The sequence below is a fragment of the Aquarana catesbeiana genome, linkage group LG12 (genome assembly GCF_042186555.1).
Source record: "Aquarana catesbeiana isolate 2022-GZ linkage group LG12, ASM4218655v1, whole genome shotgun sequence".
In the NCBI taxonomy this organism is placed as follows: domain Eukaryota; kingdom Metazoa; phylum Chordata; class Amphibia; order Anura; family Ranidae; genus Aquarana; species Aquarana catesbeiana.
Window position 1 is genome coordinate 169,429,548 of NC_133335.1, and position 21,180 is coordinate 169,450,727.

General features: G+C 43.3%; 1 long non-coding RNA gene and 7 other non-coding genes across 9 annotated transcripts; all 8 read left to right on the plus strand.

Annotated features, from left to right (window-relative positions):
* Window positions 1-6,397: 6,397 nt before the first annotated feature.
* LOC141113225 (uncharacterized) lies at window positions 6,398-19,184 on the plus strand. Of its 2 annotated transcripts, none has more exons than XR_012236749.1 (10): window positions 6,398-6,484; window positions 9,413-9,469; window positions 10,913-10,962; window positions 12,315-12,381; window positions 13,733-13,785; window positions 14,995-15,047; window positions 16,078-16,114; window positions 17,452-17,504; window positions 18,207-18,302; window positions 19,087-19,184. It is a non-coding gene; the product is annotated as an uncharacterized lncRNA (long non-coding RNA). The 2 variants fall into 2 exon arrangements; XR_012236748.1 differs by having other exon boundaries at window positions 18,238-18,302.
* On the plus strand, window positions 10,695-10,767 carry LOC141114708 (small nucleolar RNA SNORD65). The gene has a single exon (XR_012236978.1). It is a non-coding gene; the product is annotated as a small nucleolar RNA SNORD65 (small nucleolar RNA).
* Window positions 12,177-12,248, plus strand: LOC141114698 (small nucleolar RNA SNORD49). Its single transcript, XR_012236969.1, has one exon. It is a non-coding gene; the product is annotated as a small nucleolar RNA SNORD49 (small nucleolar RNA).
* On the plus strand, window positions 14,791-14,863 carry LOC141114709 (small nucleolar RNA SNORD65). Its single transcript, XR_012236979.1, has one exon. It is a non-coding gene; the product is annotated as a small nucleolar RNA SNORD65 (small nucleolar RNA).
* LOC141114711 (small nucleolar RNA SNORD65) lies at window positions 15,863-15,935 on the plus strand. The gene has a single exon (XR_012236980.1). It is a non-coding gene; the product is annotated as a small nucleolar RNA SNORD65 (small nucleolar RNA).
* LOC141114701 (small nucleolar RNA SNORD49) lies at window positions 16,763-16,838 on the plus strand. Its single transcript, XR_012236971.1, has one exon. It is a non-coding gene; the product is annotated as a small nucleolar RNA SNORD49 (small nucleolar RNA).
* On the plus strand, window positions 17,227-17,300 carry LOC141114712 (small nucleolar RNA SNORD65). The gene has a single exon (XR_012236981.1). It is a non-coding gene; the product is annotated as a small nucleolar RNA SNORD65 (small nucleolar RNA).
* Window positions 18,100-18,171, plus strand: LOC141114699 (small nucleolar RNA SNORD49). Its single transcript, XR_012236970.1, has one exon. It is a non-coding gene; the product is annotated as a small nucleolar RNA SNORD49 (small nucleolar RNA).
* Window positions 19,185-21,180: the final 1,996 nt, after the last annotated feature.

A 21,180-nucleotide genomic window follows, 5' to 3' on the forward strand; every position in this document is an offset into this window, starting at 1 on the left:
AAAAAGTGTTTCCCAGTGCTAAGACTTTCATCCAATTTCTAAATTGCTGCATTTGTAAATTTCAAAAGCCAGTGTAAAAGAATAGTACAGGTAAAATAATAAAAAAGGACTTGTGGGTTTAACTAATTTTTTTTTTTTGTATAATTCTCCCTATTGGTGGGTGGAATGGGGAAAGATGTGGGGAGGGCTATATGAGATGATATGAAGGTTCCCATGTTACAAACAACCATTGCAAATGGTACTATTTGTACTAAAATAAAAAATATCAGCATACGTTTGCAAAATGTGACAATGAATTTAAGTTTTGGTCACCAATGCCAGAAGTCTGTTAAGCAAAACAGGTGAGTTGGAAGCTCTGGTGCACGAGGAGAAATTTGATCTAATTGGTATTTCTGAATCTTGGCTTCATTCTTTTCATGACTGGGCTATTAATATTCCTGGCTATGCTCTCTTTCGGAAAGACAGGGTAAAATGTAAATGTGAGAAGTGATGCCAAAGTGAGTGTGAAAGAGGACCTAGTTGATGGAAAGTGTGATGAGTCTGAAGCATTATGGGTGGAACTGTACATGGGTGTGCATTTTACAAAGGTTATCATTGGAGTTTATTATAGACCTCCCAGTGTTAGTGAGGTGATGGAAAGGGCTGCAAGGGCTAGGACAGTGATAATAGTGAAAATAGGCAGGTTGACATCCGCACGCTGAATGCTGCAGCCGATAGACCTTCTCTGATGCATGCTAACTTGAACTTCTAACTGTGAGTTACTACAATAAAGTTGTTCAACACAGCGTTAAGCCCCGTTAATTTGCGTTTAACACCTTTTGCCGACGTCTGGCGTTTTTACAGCTCTAGCGCTGAAGCCTCAGTACGCACTGGTCCTGGGTTTTTTTTTGCAGCTTAAAAACGGCTATGTCATTTACAGCTCAAAAACGCCATGGTGGGCACGAAGCCATAGACTAGCACGGAGAGGCGTTTTTAAGCTGCAAAAAACGCTCAAAAAAGCGGCTGTAAAAACGTCCGTGTGCATGAGGCCTTAACTTTAAGAGAGAAAATTTTCCAAGGATGAGGGCTGCTCTCCAGGACTGGGAGAGAATATTGGCATCAATGGACACAGAACGGAAATGGGAATTCTTCAAAGTGACTGTATGTAAACTCACTGCAAAGTATATTCCCATGGGCAATAAGTTTAAAAGGCTAAAAATAAAACCAAAGTTAAAATGGCTATAATTAATAAAAAAAGAGCTTTTAAAAAATATAAAAATGAAGGAACGCTATCATCGTTTTAAATGTTACAAAGAATATAACACAATATGTAAAAAGGAAATCAAGGACACAAAAATTCAAAACGAACTACAAATTGCAAAAGATAGTAGGACAAACCTCCAAAAATTCTTCAAATATATTAATATTAAAAAGGTCAGGTCTGAGCATGTAGGCCCTTTACAAAATAATCTAGAGTGGGTGACTGGGGACAAAGAGAAAGCAAATTTATTAAATACTTAGTGACACAGCTCTAATTGATCCACAATTGCTCAAAAGTGATATGGTCCAGAAATATTTGATCAGAATAAAGGTGGATAAAGCACCTGGGCCGAGTGGTGTATTTAGGTTTTGTGCTGCCCTAGGCCTGAATAAACTTGCCCACCCCCTAATTTAAATATGACCCACCCGTTCCTGTCAAGACCACACTTCTTCCTTTTTAAGACCCGTCCTGTCATCTTCATAGGAGGAGGACAGAGGGATGCACCCCCAACGCCACTGCTCCTGTCAGCTGTACTCCCCTGATGGTGGCCTTGCGTGCGGGAGTAGGGCGTGGGTGCTGTTTTCATGCGGAGGGGATTTTTTGCCGCCTCTCCCTGCAAAGTGCCTAGACCTGGGCCTTGTCGGTAGGGTTGCCACCTCATCCCTTTAAAACCGAACACATATTAATTACACAGTTTCTGTGGCTGATTAAGGTGATAATTAAACTCACTTGGTGCCTTATATGCATGAAATTAGCCTCAGAACCTGTGTAATTCATATGTGTTCGGGCTTAAAGGGATGAGGTGGCAACTCTACATATCAGCCTAGGCCAAATCACAGCACTGCCTGGACCAGATGGCATCCACCCATTGATCCTAAAATAATTGAGCTCTGTCATTTCAAGGCCATTGTTTCTAATATTTAGGGACTCTTTAATGACTGGAATGGTACCACTGGATTGGAGTAGGGCCAACGTGGTGCCTATATTTAAAAAGGGATCAAAGTCTTTACCAAATAACTATAGACCTGTTAGTTTAACTTATATAGTTGGGAAGATACTGGAAAGTTTAATAAAAGACCACATAGATGAATTCTTGCTGGAAAAAAATATTTTAAGCAACAGACAGCATGGATTCATGAAAGACAGAAGTTGTCAAACAAACCTGATTTCTTTTTATGAGGAGGTAAGTGAAACCTTGGACAGAAGAGTGGAAAGATCAATTTGTAAATAGATAGAAAACTGTCTAAAAGACAGAATTAAGAGGGTAGTAGGTAATGATTCTTACTCTGAATGGTCTATAGCTATCAGTGGTGTAAACCAAGGTTCAGTGTTGGGACCCTTACTTTTTAATAGCTTTATAAATGATATAGGGTCTTGGATTAAAAGTAACATTTCAGTGTTTGCAGATGACACCAAGCTATGCAGTGGAATAACGTCCTTACAGGATGTCTCCAACTTACAAGCTGACCTCAATGCACTGTCTAATTGGGCAACTAAGTGGCAAATGAGGTTTAATGTTGATAAATGTAAAGTTATGCACTTGGGGGCTAAGAATATGCATGCATCATACATGCTAGGGGGAGTACAACTTGGGGAATCCATGTTGGAGAAGGATCTGGGGGTTTTGGTAGATCAGGGCCGATTCTGGGCAGGTGCATGGTGTGCACTGCACCCAGGCGCTGCAGGAGGGGGGAAGCCAAAGTGTCAGGGCACCATCAGTCCCCAGTGTGCTGCCTCGAGCTCAGTTAGTATTGTGTAGCCCACAGCAGCTGCTCCTGGCTTCCTAGAGTGCACGCCAGTCGAGGGCGCCGTGGTCTCGCTCAGTGCCTCCACCACCCAGCGTAGTGTGCACATCTCCCCCGCCCGCCAGCGTTCCTGCTACACATTCCCACCCGCTGTATAGCCTGTACGAGGAAGAGGTAGGCTAGGTCTGCCCCACCTCCTCCCCATGTCTCCCTGTGCCCGTCCACAACCCCTTCGTGCAGCCAAACTGTGCCTGGGAATGGGGTGTGGGCGGGAGATGTCTTCCAGCCTTCCATGTGTCATAATCTTCCTGCCTTCCATGTACCATAATGATCCTTCTTTCCTGCCTTCCATGAACCATAGTGCTTCTTCCTGCCTTCCATGTGCCATAGTGGTCCTTCCTTTCTGTCTTCCATATGCCATAGTCTTCCAGCCTTCCATGTGCCATAATCTTCCTGCCTTTGGGCATCTCCACATGGTGAGTGGGTGGCCCCGCAGAAGGAGGCTGCGTCCGCGTGGAAGGTGAACACCGAGGGCAGCTAGGAGCCCAGGAGAGAGAAGAGCTTCACAACCTCCTTGACACCCAAAGTGGTACTCAGAAGCATCCCCAGAGTCCCAAAGTCTGAACTCTGTCTCCTCCAACCTCCTCTCTGCTCCAGCATGTCTACAGTATGTCTAGGGGCTCTTTCTAACAGACTCTCTAATAGAAGGCCTCCAGGTCCCATTAGAGTACTCTGCTTCTCTTCCTGTATTTTGTTTATTGTTAAGACATCGTAGGAGGATCCCAGGGTAACGAAGACTCCTTTAGGGCATCATCTCTGTGTTTGAGTCGTTGCCATATAAACATTTGTAAACGGGAGGAGTTAGTATGATGACCACGCCCATGTGGGGAGTGCCACAAATATTTCTGCACCCAGGCGTCTGTGACTCTAGAATCGGCCCTGTGGTAGATCATGAGCTCAATAATAGCATGCAATGCCAAGCTGCGGTTTCCAAATCAAGCAAAGTCCTTTCTTGTATTAAAGCGGAGTTCCGCCTGCAAAAAAAATAAATAAAAGTCAGCAGCTACAAATACTGCAGCTGCTAACTTTAAAACAAAGGACACTTACCTTTCCAGGGCGCCCGCAATGTTCTCACCCGAAGCCAACCCGTCCCTTGGCTCCAGGTGGAAGCACCTGCATCTTAAGTAAGGGAATCAGGAAGTGAAGCCTTGCGGCTTCACAGCCTGTTTCCCTACTGCGCAGGCGCAAGTCGCGCTGCGCGTTCTGACTGGTCCCTTGCTGTCTTCTGTGACCTGTGTCTCCCAGAAGACAGCAGGGGGGACGGAGGAGGGGCCGGACATGGCACAGATCACCGCGGATACTGCGGCGATCTTTTGCAGGAAGTGGGAGCAAATACCTGGATTAGGGGGAGGAATCCGGACAGCGGAAGTTTGATTTCTGGCTGGAACTCCGCATTAACTCTGGACTCCAGAGAGAGAGATATCATTTTGCTCCTGTACAAATCATTAGTAAGACCTGATCTGGAATATGCAGTTCAGTTTTCGGCACCAGTTCTCAAAAAGGATATCGGGGAACTGGAGAAGGGCAACCAAACTGATAAGAGGCATGAAGGAGCTCGGCTATGAGGAATGATTAGAGGAACTGAATTTATTCTCTCTTGAGAAGAGGAGATTAAGGGGGGATATGATCAACATGTACAAATATATAAGGGGTCCATACAGTGAACTTGGCGTTGAGTTATTCACCTTAAGGCAGGGCCAGATTTTATGGAGTGAACATACGTAAGGGCCGACCATTTTACCTGACATTCTTTGAACCATTAAAATTCGGTCTAGGTGTGTTCGTACGAGCACTAATACACTGCCCAACAAGAATTCTCTGCATTTGTGGCTGTGTGTGTGGTGAAAAGATAAGCTTGGGCATGTTATTTGGATATATATATCTTTTGTGGCCCCCAACAAATCCCCAAGCACCGCTCAGGACTAAGGATGAACTTGGGCGTGTTATTTGGATATACCGTATTTATCAGCGTATAACACGCACCTTCACTTTAAGAGGGAAGTTTCAGGGAAAAGCTTAAATTTTAAATAAAGAACTGTGAAGCAAAATAAGGCTCAGTGGCCATCAATGCAACCTAATCAGTGCCCATCTGCAGCCTCACTAGTGCCATGAATGCAGCCTTACCATTGCAATCAATGCAGCCTCACCATTGCCATGAATGCAGCCTCACTATTGCCATGAATGCAGCCTCACCATTGCAATCAATGCAGCCTCACCATTGCCATGAATGCAGCCTCACCATTGCAATCAATGCAGCCCCACCATTGCCATCAGTGCAACCTGATCGATGCTCATCTGCAGCCTCGGAGGGCATCAGGGAGGGAGGTGGGACGAGCGCCAACAGATTACATACAGGAGAAACTCCTGTTTACTTGGCAGCCTCTTTAATACAAAGTCTTGCTTTCTATGATAGACAGAGCAGTCGTCCAATGCCAGCCCAGGAGACTAAACGGGAGATTCTCCTGTATGTCATCTGACGGCACTCGTCCCGTCCCCTCCCTGTCCCCTCCAGGGGAGCGCCGATAAATACGGTATATATCCAAATTACCAGGGGGGCTGTAATAAACCGTAACACGGGCTGCAATTGGCCCGCGGGCCAGACTTTGGACATGCCTGCTTTAAGGTCATCACAGAGGACAAGGGGGCACTCTTTATGTCTGGAGGAAAAGTGATTTCACCTCCAAATACAGAAAGGTTTCTTCACAGTAAGAGCTGTTTATATACATTTATAGATAAAGCTGATTCTGAGAAAATCCGATTGCCTCTCGGGGGATCAGGAAGGAATTTTTTCCCCTCCTGTAGCAAATTAGATCATGCTTTGCTGTTTTTTTTGTTTTTGTTTTTTTGTTGCCTTCCTCTGGATCAACTGTGGGTATAGGATTGTATATACAGGACTATACATGTGTATATAAATATATGTCTTTTTTATTTTGTTTTATTGGTTGAACTGGATGGACTTGTGTTATTTATTGAAGGGGTTGGCTACCATTATTACTAAGTTTCCCTCAAGGTGCCTCTCACATAAAGCTCTGCCGCCACCCAGTGTCCAACTTCTAGTACTACACACTAGAGAAGTCCAGCACAATAAATCTTTCAAAAATATCAAAACACGCTGCCACCCAGTGTTCACCTAGTAATACTACAGGCTCGCAATGTCTATTATGTCAATTTAACTGTGACTGTTTTTTTTTTTTTTTTATTTCAATTGAACACTGTTGTATCCCGAAGCTGCAACTTTTCCAGGACTGAAATTGTTTCGATATGGAAAAACATGAATGAATCAATAATAAGAAGCGTCAATGGCTGACACAGGGGAAGACTACATTTCCCAGAATGCCGCAGACGGTATCGCGAGAACTGTGTGCGGGATTTGGGAGCTTTATATTGGAAGGGAGCGGCGTGGTGAGATCTCTTCCGTCCTCATGGCTGCTAGGAGAAGGTGGGTGATCATTGGTTGGTGGAGCGGCCACTTTGTGTTGTGGATTGTTTCTATAATCCTTTCCATTTCATACTAATGTCCTATATAACTATTGGTTGTTAGAATTAAAGTTGGTCATTCACCTTCCAATGTGATTGTGCGATCTTCTTAAATACCAAACCTGGTAGAAGTCATCTTACCATGTCATCGGGGCTGGTCATCTTTAGATCTGTCATTAGACGTTTAGTACAATCCGATTGCAATGTGTGTGGTCTGATGGAAGGTGGCCATGCATGCTTTGTGTGATCTCCTCAGGGTCAGATGGTGTGCAGTGCACGGAGCAATGTCATTGGGTGCGGCTCCTTTAGGTTGTCTTGGCTTGCATGGTTTTATCACATGTAAAGCTGACCATACACTATACAATCTGAACACAAACGTAAACATTCCATTGTTTGTATTCAGATAGACTGGACTTTAAAAAAAAAAAATGCTCCTTTAAAATAAATTAAAAAGAAATTGGAGGGAAAACTTTTTTTTTTTTTTTTTTTTTTTTTTTTTTCCAGAAATGGCTGTTGCTAGGCAGATCTTCCTACTCCAGTTCTTGTCCTCCCTTGCGTTGTCTCCTAGGAGATGGGGCGTGATGTCGTCCCCCCCCCCCCCCCCCATCTACTTTTTTCAGATGGGTGGGGTGGGTTTTTTTTTCCCCCCCCAGAGTTTTGTATGCCTGTGTGCATGGGCACATTACAATTGGGCTGTATCTTAGCTCAGTAAAAAAAACTGTGCTGAGCTTTTTCCAGCAGCTGTGTGCAAGAGGCCTAAATAGTTTGGGCCAAACTGGTGTGAACTTTTCCTTTGCTAGCGTTGTGCCTGCTGGGTGTGATGTATAAAATGTAGTTGAGACAACCTTCATCATCCCGCATTGTTCTGGGGGCAAAACAAGACCTTCCTGTCTCTCACCAGGAACAAAATGGTCAATCCTGAGCAGCTTTCATCTATTTATAGGCAGCTTTGCTAATCAGAGGAAGCTTTGTATAACATAGTCGGAGATCGTCAGCCAATCGGAGGAGGCTTTGTGTTCATAGAATACAAAGCTGCCTATGAATGGCTGCCACTCAAAGGCTACTTTCACACTGGGGCTGTGTTGACGGTAAAGCGCAACTCGTCTTAGTGACGCTTTTAACCCCCGCTAGCAGCCGAAGGGTTAAAATTGTCCATGTTGTGGCACTTTTCAGGTGCTTCGGAACGGCTGCCCATGCATTCCAGTGGGCAATGGTGGCTTAGAGTGCTGTGTACTGCGCTCCTAAACAGCCCCAAAGATGCTGCTCCTGTCCTGCAAGCGCACCGCCCCAGTGTGAGACATAGGAGGCAGTTTTCAGGCGCTTTACAGCGCTAAAAATAGCACCTAACGCCTGAAACTCCTTCAGTGTGAAAGTAGCCAAAGCAACATTGATTGATCTGGGTGAGACGGGAAGGTCTCCTCACTCCCACAATACTGTACGTAGCTGAGGCCATGTGGAGTTTGTATAGTGCACACAGCAGATTCATCCGTTAGTCCCCTTTCACACTGGGGCACTTTGCAGGCACTACTCCACTAAAAATAGTGCCTGCAAAGTGCCCTGAAAGCCGCTGCTGACTCTCCACTGTGAAAACCCCGAGGGCTCTCACACTGGAGTGGGGCGCTAAAATAAAGTCCTGCTAGCCTCATCTTTGGAGGGGTGTATACACCACTCCTGCCCATTGAAATCAATGGGGCAGTGAGGCTATACCGGCATAGCGCTGCTGCAGTGCTTTGCGGTGGTTTTAACACTTTCTCGGACGCTAGTAGGGGGGTAAAAGCACCCTGCTAGTGGCCAAATAGCGCTGCAAAATTGGCGGTAAAGCGCAGCTAAAAATCGGCTTTTTACCGCCAAAGCACCCACCGCCCCAGTGTGAAAGGGGCCTTAGAGGAAGAAATGGCTTGGCTCAAACTAAAGTAAACCTGGACCTTTTGTATGTATTGTACAGCATGTTGGTGACTTGGAGTTGGCTGGATAGGATGGTCAGTAGAACTCTAACCAGATGAAGGCAGTGTGGTTTTTCTACTACCACATTAATTGGTATCCACCTCCTATGAAGGTCATGGATTGGTCTCAATTGACGTAAACTTGGACATGGGTACATTGTGTGCTACTACATGCAGACTGCTCTATGGGCACACTTCTGTGTTGGTGTAATGACAACTATTGTTGGGCCTCATTCATTCCATTATGCTCCAGTAATGTACATTGCTGCGGAGCTATGATTTGGACTAGAACCCCAGCGCACCTTTTGAATACAGCATGTAACAATGCACTGATGAAGACCCCACATGGCCTCTTTGTCTGGTAGCATGCTCAAATCAATGGACTTATTTAATGCACCACACAGGAGTGACTGTGTCCTCAGTGTTTCATTTAGTGCTAGTTCACACCAGATGCAGTTCTGTGCGCTTTTTTTCACTGCACTAAAAAAATGCATGCACAGGGTTTGTCAAGTATTCCAATGGCTCTAGTTCACACCAGTGCAGTCAGTTTTGGGTGCAGGAAAAAAGTTGAGCTTTCTGCATCTTTTTTTTTTTTTCTGCACTGGAACCTAGCAACTTGTATCAGAACTGTAGGCAAAAACTGATCCGAAACATATGAGTGCATTTTTGTGGTGTGAACTGGTCCTAAAAATGCATGCTCAGTTTTCCATGTATTCCAGTGGCTCTAGTTCACACCAGTGCAGTCAATTTCTGCACTGAAAGCTGACTAGAATTGACCACATTGGTGTGAACTAGAGCCATTGGAAAACACTGTGCATGCATTTTTAGTGCAGAAAAAAAGCGCATGGAACTGCATGTGGTGTGAACTGGCCCTTATTGATTTCATGTTTTTGCTTAAACGTGAGAATTTTTGGTGATTTACAGCACTTGTCAACTTGCTTTAACAGGCATGTGATGGACATCATGAGAAGCATAGCAGAAATGATCCCAGGATGATGCTGTTGGTAGGTATTTTTTTTTTTTAACTTGTTTTGCCAGGAAAGACAAACGCCAGTCCATCAAAATGTGGAAGTCTGTCTCAGCTATGCATTGGTGGACACAACAACTTCATTTTGCCACAGAATGCCTTGGGTTAGGTTTAAGTCAACCTGTACAGGTTTATTTCAGTGTTGGTCCAACTAGCTGCACATGCTTGGGCTCTTTCTTAAGGGGTATGGCTAGGAGGGGGTGGATCTTGGGCTGTAATCATAATGGGTTGGGGTTCATTTCATGGAGCACAATGCTTGGCCTGCATATGTTGGGGGGGGCTTGGAGAACCAAAAGAAATATATAAGGCATATTGTCCATGTTGGGTTGCACAGGTGGAGGAATGTGAGCTGTGCCAATTGTGTGTTTTGTAGTCGCCTGTCATTCAAAGCTACTGGAACAGCTGCAGAAAGCCTATAGACTTCCATTTTGCATAGAGCTTGCTGGTTGAAATGGTGTGTACACCAAGGCTCCATGCACACTGGACGTTAAAATGTTATAAAAACGGCAGTAGCTTTGCAGTGAGTCTAAGACCCCTTTCACACTGAGGGTGTTTTGCAGGCACTATAGCGTTAAAAATAGCACCTGCAAAATTGTAATCAATGGGGCAGCGCTGCAATACTTCCGGCAAAATGCCGCACCAGCAGCATTTTGCAGGCAGATTTAACCCCCTTTCAGCTGCTAGTGGGCGGTTAAAACCGCCCCGCTAGCGGCTGAATAGCACCGCTAAAACGAATTGTAATGCGTCACTAAAAATAGAGCTGCTTTACTGCTGACGCCCGGGGCGGCTTGGTGTGAAAGGGGTCTTAATATTTTTGCAATAGCGTTAGCATTTTTAGCTTTTATTTTTGTCAGAAAAATGACTCCTGAATGCAACTTTTTATGACGTTCAGAAAACTGCGCATAAACTCCACTGCTGACCAACATCTAAAAACGTCCATGTGTGCATAGACACATACGATAGCATAGAGGGGAGTTTATGGGCTGTTAAAAAAAAAAACACCCAAAAATGGCTGTTTATGAGCTTCAGTGTGCATGGAGCCTGGATAAATAGAAGCATTTTCTATGATGGCTTAATCGGTGATTGATGGCCAGTCTGGCTCTGAAGATGGGTGACACAGAACCATACCTGATCTCACAGGTAGGTCTGTACATGGCTCTATTGGCAGGGCCTGATATAGGCAGGCAGATATAAGGACTGTGCTGTGATGAAATTAACCTAAAATGAGCTGGAATTACCGTCAGATTGCTGGTGGTGAGAAGGGTTCTTCTGAGCACACATCCCGTTCTGTAACACTCATTAGAAATGCTTTTGCTGCTTAAGTGTATAATTGCCCATTTACATGGTACAAGGCTTTCTGAAAATGCAGTAGAATAAAATGCCATCTCGGTTGTCTTACACTTTGTTTTGTTCTCTTCAGGTCTGATCACTTGGAGTTTCTGATCTTTCAGGTCTGCCTGTTTGATTGTGGTAAGTTTAACATGGGTATTACATAAACTAGGGGCTTTGAAGAGTAACTGAGCTCTGGAAAGGTTCTACTTGGGCTTAAATACCCTTTCTAAATGTTCCCTATAACATGGCAAAGCTTTATTACTTGTAATGTGCAGACTGGAGAGCTGCAAGTCTAAAGGGTTTTTGCTCTTCTGTAAATTTTTTCATAAGTTTTTTTTTTGTTTTTGCTCGTTAAACTTGCCTGTCTTCTGTCAGATTAGGCGACCCATCAATGTGTAACGGAAGTAACGTTTTGTTGCTACACCCTGCACTCCACCACAATAAGGATACACTGAGAAGGGGGCAAGTGGACATCTTGTTACACCCACCGGAGTTTTGCATTTTTTACTTTTTATTAACAGTAAACTGAGTTTATATGGTGAAATACAGTACCTAGAACTCTATATAAATGTTTAGATTTTGAAAGCGGTGAATTTCTGTTCGATTAGCAAACCTGTGAGATCAGCAGGCTTGCCGCTGCTTTTAAAATTCAACATCTAAACGGTCAAACTAAGCTCTTAGTACTGTTTCACCATATAAACTGTTTACTGTTAAATGTGTAAAATGCAAAACTCCAGTGGATGTAACAAGATGTCTGCTTGCCCCTTCTCAGTGTATCCTTACTATGGAGTGTAGCAAGATGGCAATGAAACGTTACATTCTGAGGGGTCACCTAATCTGACGGAACACATGCTTTGCACAAAGCAGCCCCATCTTCCTTTTTCTGTGGTCCCCCGTTGGTGTTCTGTGCCCCACAGGAAGACCTTTTATAAAGGGGGTACTTGTGCAGGCTTGAATCCAAGACTTGCTGCCTGCATCTGTAGACACAGCATGGCCTGCCCCTTGTCAGCATTTGATAGCAGGAGCCAATGGTGCCCATTGCCATCAATCTGCCCTGTGAGAAGAGCTGCTGCTCCCAGGCACTGTGCTGGGTGAGATTAGGCTCGTGTAAATATAGGGAGATCCTACATCACAGAAGGTGTTTTTACCTTGATGCATTAAGATTAAAAATCAATAAGCTTTTAGAACCACTATGTAGAACTATTCCTTCCCCAGTGTATGTCCCTTTAATCTAAATATATATAATGCTTGGGGTAGTTGGAGCAAATAAACACATGTAGGAAGCTGGCAAACGAGCGCAACTGCCACCAGACAGAGCTGCATTGGGTTTTGGGTGGATTTGATATGTTGTGTCACATGATGAGATTCGGGATATAGGAAGTGCCGTCAGATGCGATAACTGACGATAATATCCTGTTCTGATTGGCACCCATTTACTTTTGTTGATGATCGTGTATGGATTCCTTGCCTTACTAGCTGTCCTGTTACAGGAGGATGAAAGCCTGGCAGTGGATGTCGGTCCAGCAAGAGGGGAGATGACCAGTCGTGCCATGTCAGGTAATTGTGCTGTCTTGCCATTTTGTTTTGTGAGCCAATGATGCTTGTTATCCCTGTCTGATTTCAGTCATGAGGACACATTCTATTACTGATGGCTCTGTAAATGATTGCATGCATGTGCCTGATTTTGCAATGTGAGGATTTGTAAAACATTTGTGCATTTAGACATTTCAGTAGTATTGAAAGCCTATTCTGCATTAGCAGTAAATATTGACTTGCAATGAGCAGAAATTCTAAGGTGCACAAATGTGTTCTGCTGGCTTCCATTCTTTAAAGCTCCTGAAAGTCAGGATGTAGGCATGCTCCCACATAATGGTCTATAAGCTGTGTAAGGCCCTATTCACATCTGAGCGTTTTGTAGCTTGAAGCCTGAAGCTACAAAATGCTGGAGGGGGGAAAAAAATCAATTCTTTATGGAGATGGTTCACATCTCTTCTCCAGACGCCAGAAGCTCAAACAAGTTCTGGAACTTTTTTTTTTTAGGCAGATCTGGCTGTTTTTCTGCTTTTTACATTGGTGACCTTTTTGATCTGCACAGAAATTGCAGCAAAATTGTGTGACTTTCTGCCTGAAAACAATACTCAGGTGTGAATGGGGCCTAAGTGTTGCAGGATTCAGACATGGGTTGGCTCTTCTACAGCTGTTGGAAAGAGATCTACCCATGTGCTTTAGAGGCTTTGTACCTGGAAGAGTGACAGTTGTGCAGAAAAGCAAAGGCCCTTCATCACGCCTGTTATGGTGGCAAGAAATCTAACTTTTTTATATAGAGACATGCAAGATGCTACTGCTAACATTTGAGTTGACAAAAGTTCCTCTTCAGCAGAGCTTCGGAAGCTCTATAGGACTGGGACTCTTTAAGAAATGAAAAGGTTCAGGGGTGGAAGTGAACTGTCAAGTGCTGCAAATGGCATATTGTCCATGTTTGTACAGAACTAGAATTGCTTGGTGGTTACTTCTATTCAGCATGAGTAGATCTGATTGAATTTCAAAGAACTTTCCTGTTCCTATCTTCCATAAACAGTTCAGTTATGTCATGATGGAAACGCTGTACAAGTTGGCAAGTGCAGTTTTCTAGCATTTCCCAACCTGTAAGAATGGGAATTGACTCCAATACTGTAGACATTTTCTGGTGGGGGTTATTCTACAACTCGGCCTCTTGTGTGATGGGTTTATAGCTTTTCTCCTACAATGGTCAAGTGATCTCTTCCTGACAGAAGGAATGCTGGTCTATACACAAACAGCATTATTGGAGAATATGCAAGACTGCTTACTTGCAGTTTTATTGGCAGGAAAGTAGCCACGGCACAGTGATTTATTAACTTGTATTAATGGAGCTTTCATTCTTTTGTAGGAACTTCCATAATGAATACTTGAATGCCCAGCAACATCATTCCTGGTTTTAAGGTATACTTCCCCTCCTGTTTGTCTTTTAAAGGTCATCAGTGATGGTATTCTTTCTCAGTAAATCAAAGCTCCTGGAGCAGCTGTAGAAAGGTCCTGTAGACTTCCTTCTTAGAGCTTGCTGTTTGAAATGGCAGGTGTGGACATTTAAATTGGTACTATACATGACAAGGAATACATTAAAGGGTAACTACTTTAATGGGAATAAGTTGGCATTTGAATGTTAGTTTGCCATTCCTTTTCACTATGCAACACTAGAAAAAAATTTTTTCTATAAAATATGGCTTCCTGGAGGTGTTTTGTACAAACTGTACACAACTCCCTCTGAAAATGTCATTTCCTTGTGTGATTGGCTAACTGATTTTCCCAGAAGTCTGGACAAAGATGCAAGTCAGATTTTTGGCACCCCTCCAGCAAAAATCTCATTTTTGATATGCTACCAAATGGATTTCACATCTAAATATATGCAGAGCCTGCAGCAGCGGATTATAAAACCACTCCCATACAGATTCACTCTGCACATGGGTACAAAGCTATTCCTTCAGAATAACAATGTAGGAATCTGCAATAAAATCCCTGCAATGTACATTGATCACCAAGAAGTTTTTGTTGCGAGAAATAATTTTTAGGGCCAGTTCACACCACAAAAATGCACTCTGGATACATTCCGGATCAGTTTTTGCTTAGTTCACAGCACACAGTTCCAGTGCATTTTTGATACAATTTGCTAGGTTCCAGTATCTCTACTTTTTTTTTTGGAAAACACTGCACGTATTAGTGCAGAAAAGCACATGGAACTGCACCTGGTGTGAACTAGCACTAATTCTACATTCTTAGTGGTACAGGGCATGTGAAAATCTTGCCTGGATAAATGGAAGCATTTTAGGTGATTACTTAATCAGTGATTTGTTGGACAGTCTGGCTCTGGAGACATGTGACAGCCATAGCTGATCCTCCCAGGGAAAGGCCTGTACATGGCTCTGATCTCAGGCAGATATAAGGACTGTGCTGTGATGAAATTAACCTAAAATGAGCTGGAATTACCGTCAGATTGCTGGTGGTGAGAAGGGTTCTTCTGAGCACAAATCCAATTCTGTATCTTCATTAAATGCTTTTGCTGCTTAGTAATTTTAGGGGGGTGGGGGTCCAGTGTTGCACATATTAGGCCAGTGGTTCATTAACATGTAGTAATGGGACTTTTATTCTTTGCAGGAACTTCCATAATGAACAGTTGAATGCCGAGCCACACCATTCCTGGTTTTAAGGTATACTCCCCCCTCCTGTTTGTCTTTAAAGGTCATTGTGATATTTTTCTTAATATCTCAGTAATTCAAAGCTCCTGGAACAGATGTATAAAGAGCCTGTAGCCTTCCATCTTGCATAGAGCTTGCTGTTTGAAATGGCAGGTGTGGACATTTAAATTGGTACTAGACATGACAAGGAATACATTAAAGGGTAACTACTTTAATGGGAATAGGCATTTGAATGTTAATTTGCCATTCCTTTTCACTGTGCTAGAATTTTTCTATAAAATATGGCTTCCTGGAGGTGTTTTGTACAAACTGTACACAACTCCCTCTGAAAATGTCATTTCCTTGTGTGATTGGCTAACTGGTTTTCCCAGAAGTCTGCATAAAGATGCAAGTCAGATTTTTGGCACCCCTGCAACAAATGTCATTTTTGGAGAGTTCCCCCAGAATGGAAATCACATCTAAAGGTATGCAAGCCCTGCAGGTGCAGCAGCTGATTATTATAAAGCCACTCCCATAGAGATTCCTTCTGTACATGGACTCAAAGCTATTCCTTCAGAATAACAAGTTGGGAATCTGCAAAAAAAATCCTGCAATGTACATTGATCACCAAGAGGAGTTTTTGTTGAGCGAATGTTACTCTTTAGTTCTACATTCTCGCTGGTGTAAAATCTCTTGCCTGGATAAATGCATTTTATGTGAGGGCTTAAGTGATGGACAGTCTGGCTCTGAAGACGCGTGACACAGAACCATAACTGATCCTCACAGGGAAAGGCCTGTACATGGCTCTATTGGCAGGGCCTGATCTCAGACAGATATAAGGAGTTGTGCTGTGATGAAATTAACCTAAAATGAGCTGGAATTACCGTCAGATTGCTGGTGGTGAGAAGGGTTCTTCTGAGCACACATCCCATTCTGTAGCATTCATTAAATGCTTTTTCTGCTTAAGTGTATAACTACCCACTTGGTACAAGGCTTTCTGAAAATGCAATAGTAGAATAAAATGCCATCTAGGTTGTCTTAACTTTGTTTTTGTTCTCTTCAGGTCTGATCACTTGGAGTTTCTGATCTTCCTGCTTGTGGTAAGTTTAACATGTTTGTTACATAAACTAGCGGCTTTGAAGAGTAACTGAGCCCTGAAAAGGTTCTACTTGATCACAAATGCCCTTTTGCCATGTTATTGAACATTTAAAATCTTGTACCTATAATGTGCAGACTGGCTACAGGCCTAAATGTTTTCTTAGTGTTTTTTTTTTTTTTTTTTTTTTTTTTTTTTTGGGGGTCCCCCTGCTGGTGCTTCATGCCCCACAGAAAGCCATTTCTTATGGGGGTACTGGTGCAGGCTTGAACCCAAGCTGTGCTGCCTGCATCTGTAGACACAGCATGGCCTGCCCCTTGTCAGTATTTGATAGCCGCAGGAACCAATGACTCCCACTGCTCTCGATGTGCCCTGTGAGAAGAGCTGCTGCTCCCAGCCACAGTGCTGGGTGGGATCAGGCTTGTGTTTAGTATAGGGGGATCCTACATCAGAAGGGTTACCTTTTTTAATGCATTAAGGTAAAAATCCTTAAGCCTATAGAACTATTCCTTTCCCATTGTGTCCCTTTTTTAATATAAATGCTTGGGGCAGTTGGTGGAACAAAGAACCACATGTAGGTCATCCTGAGATGTAGCTGGGAAGAAACAAGCTCAACTGCCACCAGACAGCTGGATTGGGTTTTGGGTGGATTTGATGTGTCACATGAGATTCAGGATATAGGAAGTGCTGTCAGATGCAATAACTGACGATAATAATCTGTTCTGATTGACACCCATTGACTGTAGACTTCCATCTTGCATAGAGCTTGCTGGTTGAAGTCCTGCAGTTGCAGCAGCTGATAATTATAAAGCCACTCCCATACAGATTCCCTCTGCACATGGACACAAAGCTATTTCTTCAGAATAACCAGATTCTGCAACAAAATCCCTGCAATATAAATTGAGGAGGTGTGTGGGGGTTTGTTCCCTAAAAAAAAGTTGCTCTTTAATTCTACATTCTCGGTGGTGCAGGGCTGTGTTTAAAAAATAAAAAAATTTTATGTGATGGCTTAATCAGTGATTTATTGGACAGTCTGGCTCTGAAGACACCTGACAGAGCCATACCTGATCCTCACAGGGAGAGGTCTGTACATCTCAGGCAGATGTAAGGACTGTGCTGTGATGAAATTAACCTAAAAATGAGCTGGAATTACCGTCAGATTGCTGGTGGTGAGAAGGGTTCTTCTGAGCACACATCCCGTTCTGTAGCATTAATTTGAAATGCTTTTGCTGCTTAGTAAGTGTATAAATTGTCCATTTAAATTGTACAGGGCTTTCTGGAAATGCAGTAGTGGTATAATGTCATCTAGATTGTCTTACACTTTGTTTTTGTTCTTTTCAGGTCTGATCATTTGGGGGTTTCTGATCTTTCAGAACTGCCTGTTTTTGATTGTGGTAAGTTGTATGTACTGTGCTCACTGCAGAGCTAAAGATTTTTGCTCAGTTCTGTAAAGTGATTGTAAACTTGTTTTACTTTACTGCTCTGTGCATTGGCTCTGCACAGAGCAGCCTGATCCATTTCCTGTGGTCCCCCGCTGGTGCTACTTTTTCAGCAAGTGTCCCCACAGAGCCATTTCAGGGGTACTTGTGTGGGCTTGAACCCAAGCCATGCTGCCTGCATCTGTAGACAGCATGGCCTGCCCCTTGTCAGAATTTGCTTGCAGTAGGAGTCATTGGCTCCCACTGCTATCAATGTGCCTTGTGAGGGAAGGGAGAGATGTTGATCTCGGGCATGGTGCTGGGTGAGATTGGGCTTGTGTAAGCATAGCCTACATCAGTGTTTTTTACCTTCAAGGTAAAAATCCTTAAGCCTGTAGAACCATTCCTTCCCCAGTGTACGTCCCTTTTAAATATATAATGCTTGGGGCTGTTGGAGCAAAGAAGCCCATGTAAGGTTTGCAATCCTGAGATGTAGGAAGCTGGCAAGAAATAAGCTCAACTGCCACCAGACAGAGCTGAATTGGGTTTTGGGTGGACTTGATATGTTGTGTCACATGATGAGATTCGGGATATAGGAAGTGCCGTCAGATGCGATAACTGACGATAATATCCTGTTCTGATTGGCACCCATTTACTTTTGTTGATGATCGTGTATAGATTCCTTGCCTTACTAGCTGTCCTGTTACAGGAGGATGAAGGCCTGGCAGTGGATGTCGGTCCAGCAAGAGGAGATGACCGGTTGTGCCATGTCAGGTAATTGTGCTGTCTATTACTATTTTGTTTTGTGAGCCAATGATGCTTGTTATCCCTGTCTGATTTCAGTCATGAGGACACATTCTATTACTGATGGCTCTGTAAATGATTGCATGCATGTGCCTGATTTTGCAGTGTGAGAATTTTTGTAAAACATTTGGACATTTTAATAGTACTGAAAGCCTATTCTGCATTACCAGTAAATATTGGCTTGCAATGACCAGACCTCATAAGGTGCACAGATGTGTTCTGCTGGTTTCCATTCTGTAAAGCTCCTGGAAGTCAGGATAGAAGCATGCTCCCACATAATGGTCTATAAGCTTAGTAAGACAATGGGGTTGATTTACTAAAGGCAAACACTTTGCGCTACAAAAGGCACTGCAAGTACACTTGGAAGTGCAGTTGTAGATCTGCTGATTTTATCCAATCATGTACAATCAAAAATGCTGTTTTAATTACCTTGTATGTCCCCCTGCAGCTCTACAGTACCTTCGCTTCCACTGCAAAGTGGATTTGCCTTTAGTAAATAAACCCAATTGAGGTGTAAGTTTCAGGATTCAGACATGGGTTGGCTCTACAGCTGTTGGAAAGCTATCTACCCATGTGCTTCAGAGGCTTTGGTGTAATTGGAAGAGTGACAGTTGTGCAGGCAATCTGTGCACCCTTTAATGGTTGCAGAATATGACTAACATTTGAAAGTAATGAATGTAATTGAATGCAATGAAATACTTGATCAAACAGTTTTCTGGATGTGTATACTAATGCCTGTTTCCTTTTATTATAGGGGGAGAAGCTCCCATCTTACAAAGATGAAGACTTGTTTGATTGTGATTCCTAGTTCTGTTTCATAATAAAGTAAAATGTGAGATCATTCACCAGTAACTGTTCCTGCAACTTTTTTGGCTTTACTAAATTGTCTAAATTTTTTATTTTATGCCTTTTTGCTGGCAAAATTGCATATCCTTCTAAGGAGCCTGCAAATCATTGCACCTATGATTAGCAGATCATGGGTGCAATGGCAGGGGCCTGTAGACTTGGCTGTCTGCCTGTACCTCCTGTATGAACCGACAGCTACTGAACTGCAGGAAGATCAATTAACTACAAGAGCACTTATCAGCACCCTTGCGGTTTGAGACATACAAGGTGTCTCCCACAATGGGTGATGGTACTTGTAGTCTATTCATTTACAGAACTCCTGATGTGGCTGTGCGAGTCACGGAGGATGCTGAACATGTTACACCTTAACAAATGTAATTTGTTCAGAACGGTGAACTTGGTCTTTAACAAATGTCTGCTGTGGACTATTGGCTAGCTGCTTGAGTAAGCAGGGTAATGTACCAAGAGAACTTGCTGTCACTGTGGGAAATGGGGTCCTGGGGGTCTGAAGCTTGCCTGCACATTCCTACTGATTCCTGTCTTTTTATGGGCCAATAGTGTGTGTGGGACATAAACTGGGGGGGGGGTTGCATCCTGACACTACCCAGAACGGTCTGCCATGTGACTGTTACATGTTTGGGAAGGTGCTGCATGTATAGAAGCTTCTGCACTTTACCTCCTGAAACAGCCTAAAGCCTCATACACACGATCGGATTTTCCACAGACAAAGCACCAGACTTTTGTCTGAAGGGCCTGTGCTGTGAACTTGCCTACAAATGGTACAGTTGTCAGCCAACAAACACGAACGTAGTGATGTACAAGGAATTTCGGCTCTTGAGTGCCACCCTTTGGGCACCTACTAATGTAGTGTTTGAGCATTGATTCTGAACGTGTATGTTTATACTTTGGACTTGTGTACACACAATTGGAAAATCTGACAACAGACCGTTGTCCGCCAAAAATTTACTTGCCTGCTATCCAACATTTGTTGGTGGAAAGTTAGCCAACAATTGTCTGGAGCATACTAGTGGTCAGATTTTTAGGCAGTCCCACAATTCCCTGCTGAAAATCCAATTGTGTACGAGGCTTAAGTGTGCATTATTTGGTATCCTGAAGGGAGTTCTAAAATAGAGGACAGCGGGAGTTTGTCTGCTTTAATGTTGGTGCACTGGAACAATGAAAAATGGCAGAGGTTACTATGACCTTCCACTAAAGTGCTGAAGCATTTTATTGGTGCATCTGCACTTGGTTTTATTAGTCTTGTGCAACTCAAATCCTGCAAATGAAGTTATGCAGCTTCATGTGATGTGGCAACTATGCTGTACTACTGAGTTCAGAGCAGAGTTGCCAATTGACTATGCCTGCTCTACTAAAGTTAGTTGAAAAGATGTTTAAGGGGACATGGCAGTTGACACAATGCTGCATATTTTTGCAGCACACTGGAAGTTCATGCATTGCAATGTGCTGTGCTGATCTCTGGCACACATCACACTGCCCCCTCATTGCATGGTAAAGTGAACCGTGTTTTTTTTTTTTTTTTTTTTTTTTTAACACTAAAACAGCGTTTAGTATATAGGTACTGTGAATGAGCCCATTTTCAGTTGTAAGCTGGGTGGTGTCAGCCCTGCCCATTGGCTTTTGCTGAACTAATCAAACAAGGCAAATGTAATAAATGACTCGGTCCAAGATGAGGACCAGGTGCCAATTGGGGTATGTTTTTCAATTGCATACAAACAGATGCACAATAGAATCAGTGATTGTCACTAACAATATCAGGAGCAGTATTGCTTGCCTTCTAAGCGCATTTCCCTTGTAGACTCGTCTGATTCTGACACTTTAGTTTTCTGGAAATTGTGTTCCTGCTGTGTGCTATGGGTTCTTCCCATTGACTAATTGGTTTTTTGTTTTTTGCCTAGCCCAGTGGAGGCTGGACAGGGTTGTACACAAATGATGCCCAGCCCATTTCCTTTCATGTAATTGAGGCTTTGCTGCAACAGTTTTG